Consider the following 19,687-nt stretch of genomic DNA (forward strand, 5'->3'; position numbering starts at 1 on the left):
TCTTCACTGCCCAATGGTATAAAATTCTGTGACTGCACCCCTAAATTAGCTAATTAAGAGATGTAGTTTGTTAAACGGGGTCTCTTATGAGGGGTTCTGCTGTTCTAGTAACTCAGTGGCTCTACCAATATGACATGACACCCTCAAACTAGTCCAGCAAAATCTGAACTCCAATATGGCGCTTCTTTCCTTCTGAGCTTTGCACTGTGCCTCAAAAGTAGGTTTTGACCACATATGGGGTATCGACGTACTCAGAAGAAATTGCACAGCAAATTTTGAGGCCCATTTTCTCCTATCTTTGTGAAAATGAAAAAATTGGGAGCTAAAACAACATTTTTGCAGGAAAAATATATTTTTACATTTTCACAGATCAACATTGTAAAATTCTGTGAAGCACCTAGAGGTTCAAGGTGCTCACCAAACATCCAGATAAACCCATCAGTCAAATAGAGCGCCTTCTCTTCCAAGCCCTGCCATGTGCCCAAACAGTAGTTTTACTCCATATATTGTGTATTGGCGTACTCAGGAGAAAATGCGCAACAAAAATGGTGCAATTTCTCCTGTTACTCTTGTGAAAATTCAAAATTTGGGGCTAAAAAAACATTTTTGTAGGAAAAGTTGAGTCACTTGTGGGGGGTTCCCACTGTTTAGGCACATCAGAGGCTTTCCAGGCACAACATGACACCCGCACACCATTCCATTAAAGTTTGCTTTCCAAATCGCCATTCTTTCCTTTCTGAGCCCTGTTGTGCATCCAAACAGTAGTTTTCTTCAACATATGGGGTATCTGCGTACTCAGAAGAAATTGCTCAACAAATTTTTAGATACATATTTTCCCATTACCCTTGTGAAAATAACAAATTTGAGGCTAAACAAACATTTTTGTGGAGAAATGTGATTTTTTTTATTTTCACGTCTCTATGTTATAAACTTCTGTGAAGTATCTAGGGGATCAAGGTGCTAATGAAAGTAAATACCAGCTCACCTGGACAGCTAATGGTATATGGAAGCATGGAAATGTGCAGCCACACATACAGAAATCCAAAAGAAATAGCTGATTCAGCATTTAAAAGCATGATTGCAAGGTTTTCATAATGATCTAAAAGCTACACATTTCCAACAATGTCTTTGTGTTCTTTTTAAAAGCTGCACACAGTAGTTTTTGGCCACATTTTGGGTATCTAAGTACTCAAGTGACATTGCACAACAAATGGTATGGTGCTAATTCTCCTGTTACTCACATGAAAATACAACATTTGGGGCTAAAAAAAAATTTTGTGGAAAAATATGATTTCTTTATTTTCTCAGGTCAATATTATAAACTTTTGTGAAGCACCTAGGAGTTCAAGGCGCTCTCCAAACATCTAGATAAGTTTCCTGAAGAATCTAGTTTTCAAAATGGAGTAACTTCTGGGCGGTTTCTACTGTTTAGGCACATTAGTGGCTCTCCAAACGTGAAATGACATCTGCTAATTATTCCAGCAAATTTTACATTCAAAAAGTGAAATGGCGCTCCTTCCTTACCAAGCCCTGCTGTGCACCCAGACAGTAGTCCACATATTGGGTATCAATGTACCCAGCAGAAATTGCACAATAATTTATATAGTGAAATTTCTCCTAGTACTCTTGTAAAAATACAAAATTTGGGGTTAAAAAAACATTTTTGTAGAAAAAGGTGATTTATTTTCACAGCTCAAAGTTATAAACTTCTGTGAAGCACCTGGGGGGTTCAAGGTACTTAGCATACATCTAAATAAGTTCATTGAGGGGTCTAGTTTCCAAAATGGTGTCAGTTGTGAGCAGTATCCACTGTTTTAGCATATTAGAGGCTTTACAAGTGTGACATGGCGTCCGCTAATTATTAGCGTGCTCAGGAGAAATTGCACAATAACTTTTGTGATCCATTTTCTCCTGTTACCCTTGCGAAAATAAAAAAAAAATGGGGTGTAAACAACTTGAGGGGTGCAGTTTTTACAATGGTGTCACTTTTGGGTATTTTCTGTCATGTAGAACCCTCAAAGTCACTTCAAATGTAAAGTGAGAGCCATACATATTTAGTATGTGTGTGTGTGTATATATATATATATATATATATACAGTACAGACCAAAAGTTTGGACACACCTTCTCATTTAAAGATTTTTCTGTATTTTCAAGACTATGAAAATTGTACATTCACACTGAAGGCATCAAAACTATGAATTAACACATGTGGAATTATATACTTAACAAAAAAGTGTGAAACAACTGAAATTATGTCTTATATTCTAGGTTCTTCAAAGTAGCCACCTTTTGCTTAGATGACTGCTTTGCACACTCTTGGCATTCTCTTGATGAGCTTCAAGAGGAAGTCACCGGAAATGGTCTTCCAACAATCTTGGAGGAGTTCCCAGAGATGCTTAGCACTTGTTGGCCCTTTTGCCTTTACTCTGCAGTCCCGCTCACCCCAAACCATCTCGATTGGGTTCAGGTCTGGTGAATGTGGAGGCCAGGCCATCTGGCGTAGCACCCCATCACACTCCTTCTTGGTCAAATAGCCCCTACACAGCCTGGAGGTGTGTTTGGGTTCATTGTCCTGTTGAAAAATAAATGATGGTCCAACTAAACGCAAACCGGATGTAATAGCATTCCGCTGCAAAATGCTGTGGTAGCCATGCTGGTTCAGTATGCCTTCAATTTTGAATAAATCCCCAACAGTGTCATCAGCAAAGCACCCTCACACCTCCTCCTCCATGCTTCACGGTGGGAACCAGGCATGTAGAGTCCATCCGTTCACCTTTTCTGCATCACACAAAGACACGGTGGTTGGAACCAAAGATCTAAAATTTGGACTCATCTGACAAAAGCACATATTTCCACTGGTCTAATGTCCATTCCTTGTGTTCTTTAGCCCAAGCAAGTCTCTTCTACTTGTTGTCTGTCCTTAGCAGTGGTTTCCTAGCAGCTATATTAAAATGAAGGCCTGCTGTACATAGTCTCCTCTTAACAGTTGTTGTAGAGATGTGTCTGCTGCTCGAACTCTGTGTGGCATTGACCTGGTCTCTAATCTGAGCTGCTGATAACCTGCAATTTCTGAGGCTGGTGACTCGGATAAACTTATCCTCAGAAGCAGAGGTGACTCTTGGTCTTCCTTTTCTGGGGCGGTCCTCTGTGAGCCAGTTTCTTTGTAGCGCTTGATGTTTTTTGCCACTGCACTTGGGGACACTTTCAAAGTTTTCCCAATTTTACGGACTTGCTGACGTTCATTTCGTAAAGTAATGATGGCCACACATTTTTCTTTACTTAGCTGCTTTTTTCTTGCCATAGTACAAATTCTAACAGTCTATTCAGTAGGTCTATCAGCTGTGTATCCACCAGACTTCTGCACAACAAAACTGATAGTCCAAACCATTTTTATAAGGCAAGAAATCCCACTTATTAAACCTGACAGAGCACACCTGTGAAGTGAAAACCATTCCCAGTGACTACTTCTTGACGCTCATCAAGAGAATACCAAGAGTGTGCAAAGCAGTCATCAAAACAAAAGGTGGCTTCTTTGAAGAACCTAGAAATATAAGACATAATTTCAGTTGTTTCACACTTTTTTGTTAAGTATATAATTGCACATGTGTTAATTCATAGTTTTGATGCCTTCAGTGTGAATGTACAATTTTCATAGTCATGAAAATACAGAAAAATCTTTAAATGAGAAGGTGTGTCCAAACTTTTGGTCTGTACTGTATATTGTTCCAATAAATACATTTATTTATCTAAAAAAAACAATAAAAGTATACATATTTAGTATCGATGCGTCCGTAATGACCCGACCTATAAAACTTTCCCACTAGTTAAACCCTTCAGTGATCACCGTAAAAAAAAAAAAGCGAGGCAAAAAACAACACTTTATTATCATACCACCAAACAAAAAGTCGAATAACACGTTGTTAGGGTTGGCGGAAAGCACTGAGTATATATATGTATTAATAGGTGCGTTCGCAACCCGGGGTCCACCGTGCAGGAGAGGAACCTGCTGCTGGCAAATGGCAGAGCTATATGGCGGTATAAGCGAACTCTGTTAACTCCACAGATTCGCTAGAAACAAGATGCTGTGCCCTGTTAACCTCACAGGGGTACACAGCTACCAAACAGAGCAAAACTGTGGTCATGCAGTCAGAGATGGTGCCTTCAGTGTGAATGTACAATTTTCATACTCGTGAAAATACAGAAAAATCTTTAAATGAGAAGGTGTGTCCAAACTTTCGGTCTGTACTGTATATATATATATATATATATATATATATATACACACACACACACATATACAGTATAACAGAAAGCATTCTTTGTACAATTCAGAATAAAAATCTTTTTAAATTTTTTTTCTATTTAAACACACAGATCTATCTCATGTTACAATTTTCAGGAGCGCCGACACCAGACTGGATTTCTGTTTCTTTTTACTTTTCACCTGCGGACGACTGGGGATCTCCCCATTGACCAGGAGCCGTGCAGCAGATCGAGCAACTAGGACCTTGGTTTGGGATACTCCCCCAGGGCCAATACGCTGTCCTTTCAACCTCAGTTTGGTGAGTGCATCAGCTTTGCACTTTTATTTGTTATAATTTTAATATTGCGCTCAGATCCTGCGCTATGCTGTCCCTTTTATATTCCCTATCCTCAGGGTAATATATGAAAAAAGCTCACAGTGCATGTCAGACCAAATGAGAATCATGAGGTCAAAGGAACTGGCCAAGGAGCCAGAACAGAATTTCTGTAGTACTCAAGGTTCATAAGAGCACAGTGACCTCCATAATCCTTAAATGGAAGAAGTTTGGGATCACCAGACGTCTTACTAGACCTGGCCGTCCAGCCAAACTGAGCAATCGTGGGAGAAGAGCCTTGGTGAGAGAGGTAAAGAAGAACCCCAAGATCACTGTGGCTGAGCTCCAGAGATGCAGTAGGGAGATGGGAAAATTTCCATCAAGTCAACTATCACTGCAGTCCACCACCAATATGGCCTTTATGGCAGAGTGACCAGATGGAAGCCTCTCCTCAGTGCAAGACATATGAAAACCCTCATTGAGTTTGCTAAAAAAAGCACATAAAAGACTCACAGACTATGAGAAATAAGATTCTCTGGTCTGATGAGATGAAGATAGACCTTTTTGGTGATAATTCTAAGCAATATGTGTGGAGAAAACCAGGCACTGCTCATGACCTGCCCAATACAATCCCAACTGTGAAACATGGTGGTGGCAGCATCATGCTATGGAAGTGTTTTTCAGCTGCAGGGACAGGACAACTGGTTGTCATTGAAGGAAACATGAATGCGGCCAAGTACAGAGATATCCTGGATGAAAACCTCTTCCAGAATGCTCTGCACCTCAAACTTGGCTGAAGGTTCACCTTCCAACAATGACCCTAAGCACACTGCTAAAATAACAAAGGAATGAATTCGCAACAACTCTGTAACCATTCTTGTTTGGCCCAGCCAAAGCCCTGAAATAAACCCAATTGACTATCTCTGGAGAAACCTGAAAATGGCTCCACCAACGTTCATCATCCAACCTGATGGAACTGGAGAGGATCTGCAAGAAAGAATGGCAGAGGATCCTAAAATCCAGTTCTGAAAAACTTTTTGCATCATTCCCAAGAAGACTTGCGGCTGTACAAGCTCAAAAGGGTGCTTCTACTCAATACTGAGCAAACGGGCTGAATACCCATGACCATGTCAGATTTCAGAGTAGAAGAAGTAAAACACACTGGCGCTCGCCTCAATGTGGGCACGTGCCCGATGCAAGGGAGAATAAGTGACACAAAATATACCCCTAGCTGCTGGGATCACTAACAGGATCTGTGCCTATCGTGGAGATAAGTAATGCTATACCACAAGAAAGTGTGATGCCGCGCTTAAATACTTAAATACTACGTGGTGCTGGAAGGCATATAGCCGGCAACTGAGCACCGCAAGTAGAGAAGTAATGACAGGAAGTAGTGTTATGGAAATTTGGTTTGGATAAATCTATCCCTGTGTGTGCTGTGGCCGTTCCCAATAAGACTGAGTATTTTGAGCGCTCAAGAATGAGACTGCACAACATTGTGACAATAACATTCCATTAATACTGACCATTTATTGCACATACATAGTTTTATAATTTCAAATAGAAAGGAGTGGTTATGGGTGGTTAGTTAATTACCATATTGTCTAGCTCCTCTGTTATTGGTTATCTAAATATATATGGAATATTGTGATTAATGCACATATGAATGCTGATTAAGCAACTACATTTTAGGTGTCTGCATCTTTCTGCATCTAGGACAAAGTTGAGACATCTGATCAGCACTTAATACATCTGGAGTTGTTCCGCTTTTTGCCCGGAAAACCCCATACAGTCTGTCTGGCTTATATCAGTTTATGTCAGCCATTTTAAGCCATTGATTATAATGTATATAGATATATTTGCGTTTATATGAGTATATATGATTATAGAGGAGTATACATGCAAGTGAGATCTACATGATATACATATTTCTATCACAGTAGATATTGATAATAGTAATAAGTACCCCTTAATAAAGCGACTAAAATGTGTGCATAAAACTGCACTACGGGACGGTGCTTACCCCACTGGTGATGCACTTGTAGTCTTGGTGTCACGACTCACGATGCCTCTGGGAGGTGTGTCCAGTCGGCGTGGGTATGCGAAGGGGGAAAGAAAAGATCCGGAGTCCGCTACTTGGTGCTGCGGAGTATGCAGGGGAGAAAGCAGGGAGGCGCATGGCAGCTGACGCGACACCTAGGGAGCCCTGGCCGAAGGCGTCCCTGGTTATCACGGTCCCTTATGAAGAAGGCCGTCTGCCTTCGAAACGCGTTGGTTAGGTCATTCCTTCTTGGCTCCAACGCCGCTCCGTACCTTTGTGACGTCACAGTTCAGGCACGCGCGAGCAGACGCCGGCAGCCATCTCCTCTCAGCGGTAACCAGGGACGCCTTCGACCGGGGCTCCCTAGGTGTCGCGTCAGCTGCCATACACTAATGAGAAAAAAATGAACTTCTTTTAAGTTAGTAAGTTACCAAATGGCTGCAATAAACAAAAATTGAAAAATTTAAAGGGGTCTGAATACTTTCCGCACCCACTGTATATTGTGTGTGTATGTAACTTGTTTTTATTTAAATGGTGGCAATTTTTTGAATCATAGAGGGTTGACAAACAGTTAAAAACAGAAGATAAATAACACTAAATGCTAACTTAACTGGCCACCTCTGGTGCTCAGTGTCCCCTGTAGGTCCTCAACGCTTCACAGAATCCATGAACTTATTCACATCACAATTTTACGACATGCGTGTGCAGAGATTTTTGGAGCCTGGTTGCACCTGAAAGATTCGTCTTAGTGTGAGGAGTCGCAGGATTTCAGTGTTTGGCGGCAGTAAGAAGAAGAAGAGCCACTGAGGACCATACAGCAGGGATGGCCAAAGAGGTGAGCATAATAAGGGCCTTGCAATTTGTGGAGAATACATTTGATGAAAATAAAATTTCCCAGTTTAATTCAAATCTTGGCAGATCCATTCATTTCCATAAGCAACGTTAAACTGTCCGTGCCTCAAAAAACAGTAAAGTTTGACATTGGATAAAAGACTACCTCATAGTAAGTTTCTGTTCCACCCTTTGTGGGCAATCTTCACTGTTAGGTTGGAGTCAGACTACCGTACAATACAGCCGAGTGCTATATGATAAAACATTGCATAGTACTCAGCCCAGTGTTACTCTATGGGGCAGCTCACTTCTGCGTTTATTTTCTTATGCTGATTTGGCATGCGAGAACAATTACAGCATGCTTGAAAATGTGTTAAGGTGCCACACTAGATAGCAGATTAGGACTGGTGCTGCAAGATGTACATCTGTGCAGTGTGGTTGGTACATAAAGAAGGTACTTACTGGTGTGTGCCTGAAGTTTTCACTCCCTTTTCAATAGTTCAATCCATGCCGATGAGTTGAGTCTTCTGCATACATGTAGGGGATGTAAATATGTTTTGTTCCCTCTTCTCCTTAACCCCTTTAAGTGTGTATATATATATATATATATGTATATATATATATTTATATATATATAAATATATATGTTATTAATGTGTTCATAAACGTTGGCACTGCCACACATAAGTTGTATTACTACCGTGTAATTGCCATACTGTTTGTATATTGCTCTGTATATTGCACACACACATGTTTTATAGGGAAAGTTGTCCCTGGGCCCCAGTATAGTGATAGAGGCATAGTGTCCATAGTTGGCCATTAGAGGGGGGCACTGTAGCATATAGTTAGAGTAGGAGGGGCACAGTGACATAAGAATAGTGTAAGCTTTGAAGTTTAGTCAGTCAGGGCCTAGGCACCCGTGCAGTTTATAGGGCTGCCTGGCCAGAAGTCGCTGTGCCCCGTAATGTTATAAGAAAGGGGCCCAGCATGGCATACAGAGTGCCAAAGAATTTTCCTAGAAGGAATGAAGTACGACAGCGCTGCGGATGCAGTTAAAGGAATCTGTCCCCATAGAGAGAGAAAGAAGATTATTCAGATGGGCAGCAACAGCAAGATGTGGCAGATCTTTGCCTGAGCGTACTTAAAATCGGTGCGAAGCGGTGTAGGACTTCCCCATGTGAGGCAAGAATTCCGGATGGAACAGATTCTGTGACCAGAAGATGCGGTTCGACCCGGGGCTGAATATTGGGAAGGAGAAGACAGCGCAGGGACAGAAAAGAAGGTACTGACTGTGATATCCGAAGTGCTTGTATTGGAGCAAGTTGTGCTGAGTAAACAAGTTCATATTGAAGTTAAGCCAGAGTGTATCTCCTTTATTGCGGAATGGTCTGTGAGGAATACATCCCCATACCGAGCAAGTCCAGATGGCGCAAAGAATCAGCACAGAGGTAATGCAGCAGGGAAATGTGAATTGATGCGGTTAGGGGCCAGAGAGTGATACAGGGATTGCTGTCGGCCATTGCTGCTGCCCTGGCCCTTGACTCCTACATACAGTCCAGAATGAGGGAGCATCCTCCCGTTAGCAAAATCCCCCTCATGCTAGTAGCTGTATTGTCTGGTCGTAAGCCTCGACCAAATGACGCTACCGCGTAATAGCATAACAAATTGGGTGGGGGTTTACCAGTGATGTCACCTGCCCATAATGACGGACACAAACAGGGGCCAATCCAGACATGTTTCAAGGAACCCGTCCCTCTTTCTCAAGGTATGACTCCCCTGTTACCGCTGTCCTAATATAACCACGCTCACCCTCATGCCTACATGCCACTGGACCGCCCGATTAAAGAAGGCAACCAGGCTCAACTATTGTAAAAGTATTTATAGAGATTAAATGGATTTTCCGCTATTGGCACTGCCCTGCATGAAATAAATGAATGGATATTTTTAAAATGAATAAATAAATACATACACAAAAAGGGAATTCGTTGTTGCTTTAAGACAATATAAATAATGCACATAGCTACGTATTCCGCATTAAAGGGGAATACCTATTTCTGGATGGGCAAAAAGAGCGAAAATCATTTAAAATTAGATATCTATATTAATCAATCCTGAAAAAATATAAATATAGCCAGTTATTCTAAAAATATATCTGAATAACTATAAATATATTCAATATTTTTTTCAAAAATAAGATTTTTTGAAAATCAATATTTTAAAAAATACTCAATAATGATGCTAAAATTCTTTTGTAAAAACCCTTAAAAACCTAACCTTGCTGATAGAAGAATTTCATCTTTCTTCAATTGTGCAGGCACTTTGGGCATCACAAGTCAGTGGAAAATGGTGCCACCTGGATAATTCTGAAAATGGCTCAAAGGGGCATAGAGCTCTATTTCTTCATTTAATCCCTTAGGGGCCAAACTGTCTAGCATAAAAATCCACTTGGATTCCATCCATGACATGCTTTTTAAATAGTCATGTCCTCTTGGATTTTTCCTAACAGTTTGGATACCACAAAATGAAGTTCCAATGCATGGCCGGCTATGTTTACCTACATAATGACCTGATAGGGCGTGTCCCATAAATCCCTTAGTAATATTATCTAAATGTTCTTTTATTCTTTCTTTAAGATGGCTCTTGATACGGGCGACATAAAGTTTGTCAAAAGGCACCTGACTGTGTATATAACCCCTGTTGAATGACAAGAGATGTTATCTCTAATAGTAAATTATTCCGTTCTATCCGCATTCCAGAATGTCATTTGGATGGATTTTTTACACCTTGAACGCACACAACAAGGGCAATTTCCACATAAAGTAAAGCCTTTGTTTGCAGATAGTTGATTCATAATTGTTTTTGAATTATTATTGCTCAATCCCATTTTAACCCTTTAGTGATGGAACCAATTTGCAGCTTAATGACCAGGCCAAGTTTTACAATTCTGACCACTGTCACTTTATGAGGTTATAACTATGGAAAACTTTAATGGGTCTCACTTATTCTGAAACAGTTATTTTGTGAAATATTATACTTCATGTTAGTGGTAAAATTTCTTCTATATTACTTGCGTTTATTTATGAAAAAAATGGAAATATGGTGAAAATTTTTTAAATTTTGTAATTTTCAAATTTTGAATTTTTATGCCCTTAAATCAGAGACATATGTCAAACAAAATAGTTAATAAATAACATTTCCCACATGTCTACTTTCCATCAGAACAATTTTGGAAACAACATTTTTTTTGTTAGGAAGTTATTAGGGTTAAAAGTTGGCCAGCGATTTCTCATTTTTACAACAAAATTTACAAAACCATTTTTTTAGGGACCATCTCACATTTAAAGTCACTTTGAGGAGTATACAAGACAGGAAATAAGCAAAAAACAACTGTAAAATGATGAGTTTCCGCAAAAAACAAAACTAAACGTATAGTTACCAAAGGAGGAACTCTCCCTTCACCTCTATTGAGGTCCAGTATTAACTATCAATGCCAAACGTGACTATTAATAATTAATATCCACTTAATAATGCCTCAACGTTAACTTTTCCTTAAACTATATACTAACTAAGACAAAACAGTGTATCAATAAAGGATATTTATTACACACAAAAGTATACAGTCTATTACATACATATTTATTTATACCCAAGCTGGCGACTATAAATATATATATATATATATATATATATATATATATATACTAATACTACAACACTAATACAGTAATATCACCACAGTATCCAGTGATATCCCAACAATATCACACAGTAATAACCCACAATTAACTGCCCGAATTACCCAAATCACACATACAATATCAGCCCTCCCATCTATAACTTACTATCCCTAAGGCCTAGTAACATAGTAACATAGTAACATAGTTAGTAAGGCCGAAAAAAGACATTTGTCCATCCAGTTCAGCCTATATTCCATCATAATAAATCCCCAGATCTACGTCCTTCTACAGAACCTAATTGTATGATACAATATTGTTCTGCTCCAGGAAGACATCCAGGCCTCTCTTGAACCCCTCGACTGAGTTCGCCATCACCACCTCCTCAGGCAAGCAATTCCAGATTCTCACTGCCCTAACAGTAAAGAATCCTCTTCTATGTTGGTGGAAAAACCTTCTCTCCTCCAGACGCAAAGAATGCCCCCTTGTGCCCGTCACCTTCCTTAGTAAGTAGAGTATACTCAGCCATGTGGGTCCATCATGCTTCCAGGAAGCAGGCAAGGCAAAAGAGAGAGAGAGACACATGGTTTAATCCCTTTTATGTGACCAGCTAAAAGACATGTGTCCAGCCGCAGGTGTGGAGAATGAGGTCACCAGTCTATTGTCCTATAAGATACACCCCCTCAATAAACCTGTTTGACAAACTTGTAATACAGCAGGCTGGAGGAGGGGCTTTGCTCCAAAGGGGCATACATGTGGGGGAATTATATCACTAAACACATCTCTATGTAAAGATGTACATTTTGGGGCACTTCCCTTCTACAACTATACCCCTCAAGGTGCTCAAAACCACATTCAAGAAGTTTATTAACCCTTTACGTGCTTCACAGGAACTGACGCAATGTGGAAGAAAAAATTTACATTTAACTTTTTTTTTACAAAAATTTTAATTCAGAACCATTTTTTTTATTTTCATAAATGTAAAAAGAGAAAATGAACCACTAAATTTGTTGTGTAATGTCTCCTGAATACGCCGATACCCCATATGTGGGGGTAAACCACTGTTTATTTTCACAAGGTTGCCAGCAGATTTTAGACCACAAAAGATGTTGTGCAATTTGTCCTGAGTACGCCGATGCCCCATATGTGGGGGTAAACTACTGTTTGGGTGCATGGCAGAGCTCGGAAAGAAAGGAGCATCGCTTGACATTCTTAATGCAGAATTGGCTGGAATTGAGATCGGACGCCATGTCATTTTGGGGAGCACCTGATGTTCCTATACAGTGGAAACCCCCCACAAGTGACACCATTTTGGAAACAAGACTCTTTAAGGAACTTATCTAGATGTGTGGTGAGAACTTTGAACCCCCATGTGCTTAACAGAAGTTTATAACACAGAGCCATGAAAATAAAAATATCTTTTTCATTTTCCTCAAAAATGATTTTTTAGCCCACAATTTTTTATTTTCACAAGGGTAACAGGAGAAATTGGACCCCAAAAGTTGTTGACTGGTTTTTCCTGAGTACGCTGATACCCTTATGTGGGGGGACCACTGTGGGGCACACATCAGGGCTCGGAAGGGTAGTAGTGACGTTTTAAAATGCAGACTTTGATGGAATGGTCTGCTGGCGTCATGTTGCATTTGCAGAGCCCCTGATGTACCTAAACAGTAGAAAACCCCCACAAGTGACACCATTTTGGAAATTAGACCCCCCTACGAGCTTATCTAGATTTGTGTTGAGCACTATGAACCCTCAAGTGCTTCACAGAATTTTATAATGCAGAGCCGTGAAAATAAAAAATCATTTGTTTTCCACAAAAATGATCTTTTCACCCCAAAATTTTTACTTTCACAATGGTAACCGGAGAAATTGGACCATGAAAGTTGTTGTGCAATTTTTCCTGAGTATGCTGATACCTCATATGTGGGGGGTGGACCTCTGCTTGGGCACATGGCAGACCACGGAAGGGAAGGAGTGCCATTTTGGAATACAGACTTTGATAGGATGGTCTGTGGGCGTCATGCTGCATTTGCAAACACCCTGATGTGCTTAAACAGTAGAAACCCCCACAAGTGACCCCATTTTGGAAATTACACCCCCCCCAAGGAACTTATCTAGATGTGTGGTGAGCCCCAAGTGCTTCACAGAAGTTTAAAATGCAGAGCCGTAAAAATAAAAAATCATTTTTTTCCACAAAAATTATTTTTTAGCCCCCAATATTTTAATTTCCCAAGGGTAACAGGAGAAAATGGGCCCCAAAATTTGTTGTCTAATTTGTCCTGAGTACACTGATGTCCCATATGTGGGAGAAAACTACTGTTTGGGCACACATCGGGGCTCAGAAAGGAGGGAGCACCATTTGACTTTTTGAACGCAAAATTGGCTGGAATCAATGGTGGTGCCATGTCGCCTTTGGAGATCCCCTTATGTACCTAAACAGTGGAAACCCTCCAAATCTAACTCCAACCCTAACTCCAACACACCCCTAACTCTAATCCCAACCCTAACCATAACCCTCACCACAATCCTAACCCTAACACACCCCTAACCCGAATCCCAACCCTAACCATAGCCCTAATCAAAACCCTAACCCCAACACACCCCTAGTCCTAATCCCAACCCTAAACATAACCCTAAACACAAACCTAACCATAATTCCAACCCTAATCCCAATACACTCTTAACCCTAATCCCAACCCTAACCATAACCCTAGTCCCAAATCTAACCTTAATCCCAAACCTAACCCTAATCCTAAACCTAACCCTAATCTCAACCCTAATCCAAACCTAACACTAATCCCAAACCTAACCCTAATCCCAACCTTTACCATATTCCCAACTCTAACCCTAACTTTAGCCCTAACCCTAAATTTAGCCCCAACCCTAACCCTAATTTTAGCCCCAACCCTAACCCTAACCCTAACTTTAGCCCAACTCACTTTAGCCCAACTCTAACCCTAAGTGGAAAATGGAAATAAATACATTTTCTTTATTTTATTATTTTTTCCTAGGGGGTGATAAAGGGGGAGTTTATTTACTATTTTTTTTTTTTGATCACTGTGATAGGGTCTATCACAGTGAACAAAATGAACCAATAGGAAAAATCTTCCTGTTGTTGCTCGGTGCTGGCCGGAAGATCTCGTCGGTGGATTGCAACAGCTACATTCATACAGATAGTTGCCATCTACCTAATTGGCTTCTAAATATCCCAAAGAGTCAATTCACATGTATAAGATATAATTGTACCAAAGATAGTTACTATGATGTGGAGTCTAATTACTTGAAGGATCAATTTTTGGAAAAGGGGTACCAACTACCATTTCTTGAAAATGCAAGACAGGACGCATAAGCCCTGTCATGGACTAGTTTGATTCATGGAACAAAACTAGTACCTGGACCTTCTGGTATACTACAAGAGATTGGGGATTTGCCTTTTATTACCCAGTATCACATAAACCGAAAAAATATCACTAATATAATCCAAAGGCACTGGCCTATTCTAAAGAATGACCGGAGCGAAGGTGAATTATTACCCAACAAACCGAGGTTCATTTATAGAAAAGTTCACAATATTGGGAGTATTGTAGCTCCCACTATTAAAATGGGATTGAGCAATAGTAATTAAAAAACAATTATGAATCAACTATCTGCAAACAAAGGCTTTACTTTATGTGGAAATTGCCCTTGTTGTGTGCGTACAAGGAGTAAAAAAATTTGTTCAAATGGCATTCTGGAATACAGATAGACAACAGGGGTTATATACACAGTCAGTTGCCCTTGTGACAAACTTTATGTTGGCCGTACCAAGAGACATCTTAAAAAAAGAATAAAAGAACATTTAGATAATATTACTAAGGGATTTATGGGACACCCCTTATCACGTCATTATGAAGATAAACATGGACGGCTATGTATTGGAACTTCATTTTGTGGTATCCAAACTGTTAGGAAAAATCCAAGAGGAGGTGACTTTTTAAAAAGAATGTCAAGGGTGGAATCCAAATGGATTTTTATGCTACACAGTTTTGCCCCTAAGGGACTAAATGATGAAATAGGACTCTATGCCCTTTGAGCCATTTTCGGAGTTATCCAGGTGGCACCATTTTCCACTGACTTGTGATGCCCAAAGTGCCAGTAAAATTGAAGAAAGATGAAATTCTTCTATTATGTTTTTAATGGTTTTACAAAAGAATTTTAGCATGATTATTTAGTATTTTTGAAAATATTGATTTTTTAAAAATCTTAATTTAAAAAAAATATTGAATATATTTATATTTATTCACAATTTTTAGCATAACTGGTTATATTTACATCTTTTAAGGATTGATTAATAAAGATATCTAATTTTAAATGACTTTCTTTCTTTTTTTTGCCCATTCTGAAATAGGTATTCCCCTTTACTAGGGAATAGGTAGCTATATGCACTATTTGTATTGTCTTAATGCAACAATGAATCCTCTTTTCGTGTATTTATTTATTTATTTAAAAAATATCCATTCATTTATTTCATGCAGGGCAGTGCCAATAGCAGAAAGTCCATTTAATCTCTATAAATACTTTTTCAATAGTTGAACCTGGTTGCCTTCTTTAATCAGGCGATCCAAGGGCCTGTAGGCATGAGGGTGAGCGTGTTTAAATTAGGACAGCAGTATCAGGGGAACTATGCCTTGAGAAAGAAGGATGGGTTCCTCGCAACGCATTGGGTTGGCCCCTATTTGTGTCCGTCAATATGGACAGATGACGTCACCGCTAAACCACGTCCCCGTTCGCAACGCTATTACACGTTGGTGCCATTCGGCCTAGGCTTACCGCTGAATAATACAACTACTAGCACAAGGGGGATTTTGCTAACTGGAGGAATCTCGCTCATTCTGGACTGTATGCAGAAGACTCACCTCATCGGCATGGATTGAACTATTGAAAAAGGAGTGACAACTTCAGGCATGCACCATTAAGTGCCTTCTTTATGTAACAGCCACACTGCAGGGAGGTAGATCTTGCAGCACCAATCTTAATCTGCTATCTAGCGCGGTACTTTAATGCATTTTCAATTTTGTGTCAATTGCTCCTCTAGGCAGGGCTGCATACACCACCTGCCAAGGTGCCAGTGGCTTTTTAACAGGATTAACAGTTTAAGTGCCAGTGTGATTTTGTATATCAATTGCAGCATGCTCTGTACGAGAGGATCGGAGCCCAGTAGGATGACACTCGGCTTTTACTCGCAGCAGAGCAGGAGCCGAGGGTCATTAACATATCGCATCCGATGCTCTCACATCAGATTCCATATGCTAGTGTGACTACAGCCTTAGTGCCAAACTGCTTACAGCTGACATTCGGCTCTCAAGGCGATCCATCGGCTCCCTTGCCTATCCCTTTAGATCAGATGGGGGCCAGAACAAATGCCTGGACTGTTTTGCAGCAATTAAATGTCAGGGGCATGTAATAGGTTAACAAAAGCAATCGGCGGTGATGGTGATTGCCTCTAATAAAGACTGAATCCAGCTATGTAAAGTAGTTGGCTGTTGTGAATTCTGCTCTTGGGCTCCCTCCGGTGGTTGTTGATGGTAATGCAGTTATTCCTGAGCAGCAGTCTTGGACAGGTGTTTCTGCTAATTGCAATTCGGACTGGGGTATTTAGCTGTGCAGGACTCATTAGTCCTTGCCAGTAGTCAATGTTCCTTTGGAAGTGTTGGTCCTCTGCCTGGCCCCTCCTGCTTGCTGCCAATTCAGCTAAGATAAGTGTTTTCTTCATTTTTTTAGACACACTGCTGTGTGTTTATTTTCTGTGCTCATCTTGTTTCTATTTTGTTCCTGCTAGACTGTGCCTGTTGTTTTTCTCAGTCTAGTTGGACTCGCTGGAGTCGCAGATATACTCTCCACATCTTTAGTTAGGTGGTGGAGTTTTTGTATTTTTCTGCTGTGGATATTTTGCAGGGTTTTATGCTGACTGCATAGTATCCTGTACTATCCTTTCCTATCTAGGTAGAAGTGGCCTCCTTTGATTATCCCTGTTTTCTGTCTGCGTGTGTCTTTTCCTCTACTACTCACAGTCATTATTTGTGGGGGGCTACCTATCCTTTGGGGGTCTACTCTGAGGCAAGAGAGTTTTCCTATTTCCATCTTTAGGGATATTTAGTCATTAGGCTGTGTTGAGGTGTCTAGGTCCGGTTAGGCACACCCCACGGCTACTTCTAGTTGCGGTGATAGGATCAGGGGTTGCGGTCAGTAAAGTTACCACTGCTCCAGCGAAGGTCATTTCATGCTGCTCCAAGACCACCTGATCATAACAGTTGGCATCTTCCCTGTGTGGAGCAGGCTCTGCTATTGAGCCCGCTACAAAGTCCTTGACACCCTCTGTGACGTAATAGTTTTTCAAGAGTGTTAAAGAATTAAAGGGCATCACACACCATATGGTGAACCTATTACAGCCTAACTTGCATTAGAAGTGGAGTATTAGAGACACTAAAACGTGGAAATAAATACAATAAACTGGCAACAAATCCTTATTGTAGGAATAAAGTAGAATTATTAGATCATAATAATTTAATAGCATGAACACCTGAAACCTGTATCTCTATGTACATTGTTTACTAAATTATTACTTTGTTAATGTTGTTACTTATGACTATTGTGTTTGAAACTCTTAAACTGTAAAGCGCTGCTGAATATGTTGGCGTTATATATATATAAAGATTCTTATTATTATATTATTACTACATAATTTTAATTTAAAAAGAGACATGTAGACAAATTATGATTGTTATTTTTGTGTAAATGAATGCCCATTGTAAATTGTGTACTACAGAAAATTCTATGAACACCTCCTTAGTGTGAAAAACAATGTCAAGGGTCAGTTATGGGAAATCACTGGAGAGCTCATTTGTGCCCACATCTGTTCTTCTCTTGTAGAAAAATGAACTATGTCTGGGGATGCACACCATCATGGAGGTCAAGACATGAGGCGAAAACTACTGAGATACAAACTGTGTGTTGCAGGAATGAAATACAGTATATAAATTTGGTATATTCTCAAGTTAGATGTTCATACAAAGAAAAATTCAAACGTCTTTCGAAATAACATTACTTTGTTTTATGACATGCTATTACAGCCTACAATTTTCATTTGCAAATCTTTGGCAACAATTGTGATGTACAATGTTATTTTATTTTTCCAACAGAGAAATTTAGAAATGGGAAACGTTCGATGTGAGCTTGCTGTGAAGCTTTATACCAGCTTCAAGAACAGTGATGCCCAACTGGAAGCTAATGGGGCATTATTCTCTTCTCAAATTCCTGATACGAAGCCCCCCAGATGTAGCTGCGCTTTCCAGAATATTGGACATTCATGGGCGCTTAGGCATGGTAATTTCCTTGCCCATATATTCCTTCCTTTCTTCCTTGCTGCAAAATGTTTCCCATTTTGCATAAGTTGTGTATATGTAACAAGGTGGCACGGGGTGGTAGTCATGAGTGAGTTTACTAGGTCACAGTCAGTGAGCACCCTGGTACCTTGCACATGAAAAGACAGGTGAAGTCCCAGTCCTGCGGTACAGTCAGTTACCTTTAGTACACAGTCACTCTGGTTGCAGAGGACGAGGTCTCAGGAAACACAACAATTCACAGTTTTTCTCCAGCGGTAAAACTTTACAGTACACGGTGCAATTTTCTGCACTTTCCCTGAAGCCTTTGTGTGTTGCATGGCACCAGATTCTATCCTGGTACCGAACTCTGTAGTTCTCCTGGGGACGATCCAGAAGAGCCAGTGTCCGTCCATGCTGCCCATCAAGCTAGGGCAGCTTTTATCCCCCCAACCAGGGAATACTCTGTCATTCCTATGGTGCATGTCCTGCCCTGGGCATCCTGCCTGGGCTCTGCTGTAAGAACAGGAAGTGCCTTAAGTTCAGAGGTTTTGCTCCGTCCCCCTTTTAACTCCTCCCAACTGTTTAACCCTTAGCTCTCTCTCTCTCTAAGCTAAACATGTACAAGTGCATTCACATTACAGAGTAAATCATTAACCCCTTTCTGCCATTGGACGGAAAAGTACACCCGATGGCAGAACCCCCTGCTTTGATGCGGGCTCCGGCGCTGAGCCCTCATCAAAACCAGGACATGTCAGCTATTAACTAGTTAAATGCCGCTGTCAAACTCTGACAGCGGCATTTAACACGTGCTTCCGGCCATCTGGCTGGAAATGTGAGCACCGATGACCCCCGTCACATGATCGGGGGTCAGCGGTGTGTTGGCATAACAACCAGAGGTCTCCTGCAGACCTCTGTGGTTGTTGATGCCAGATTGCTGTGAGCGCCACCCTGTTGTCAGCGCTAATAGCAATGCTGTAATTCAGCTTCCCTAGGGCCGATCTGAGCGTCGCTCCTATGTAGCAGAACCGATCAGGCTATGCCAACTTCTAGCCTCCCATAGAGGCTATTAAAGCATGGCAAAAGTAAAAAAAAGTTTTTAAAAATATGGAAAAAAAAATGTATAAAAGTACAAATCATCCCCTTTCGCCACATTCAAAATAAAACAATAAAAAAATCAAACCTACAGATATTTGGTACC

Source organism: Ranitomeya imitator, chromosome 2, assembly GCF_032444005.1.
Source record: "Ranitomeya imitator isolate aRanImi1 chromosome 2, aRanImi1.pri, whole genome shotgun sequence".
Lineage (NCBI taxonomy): Eukaryota > Metazoa > Chordata > Amphibia > Anura > Dendrobatidae > Ranitomeya > Ranitomeya imitator.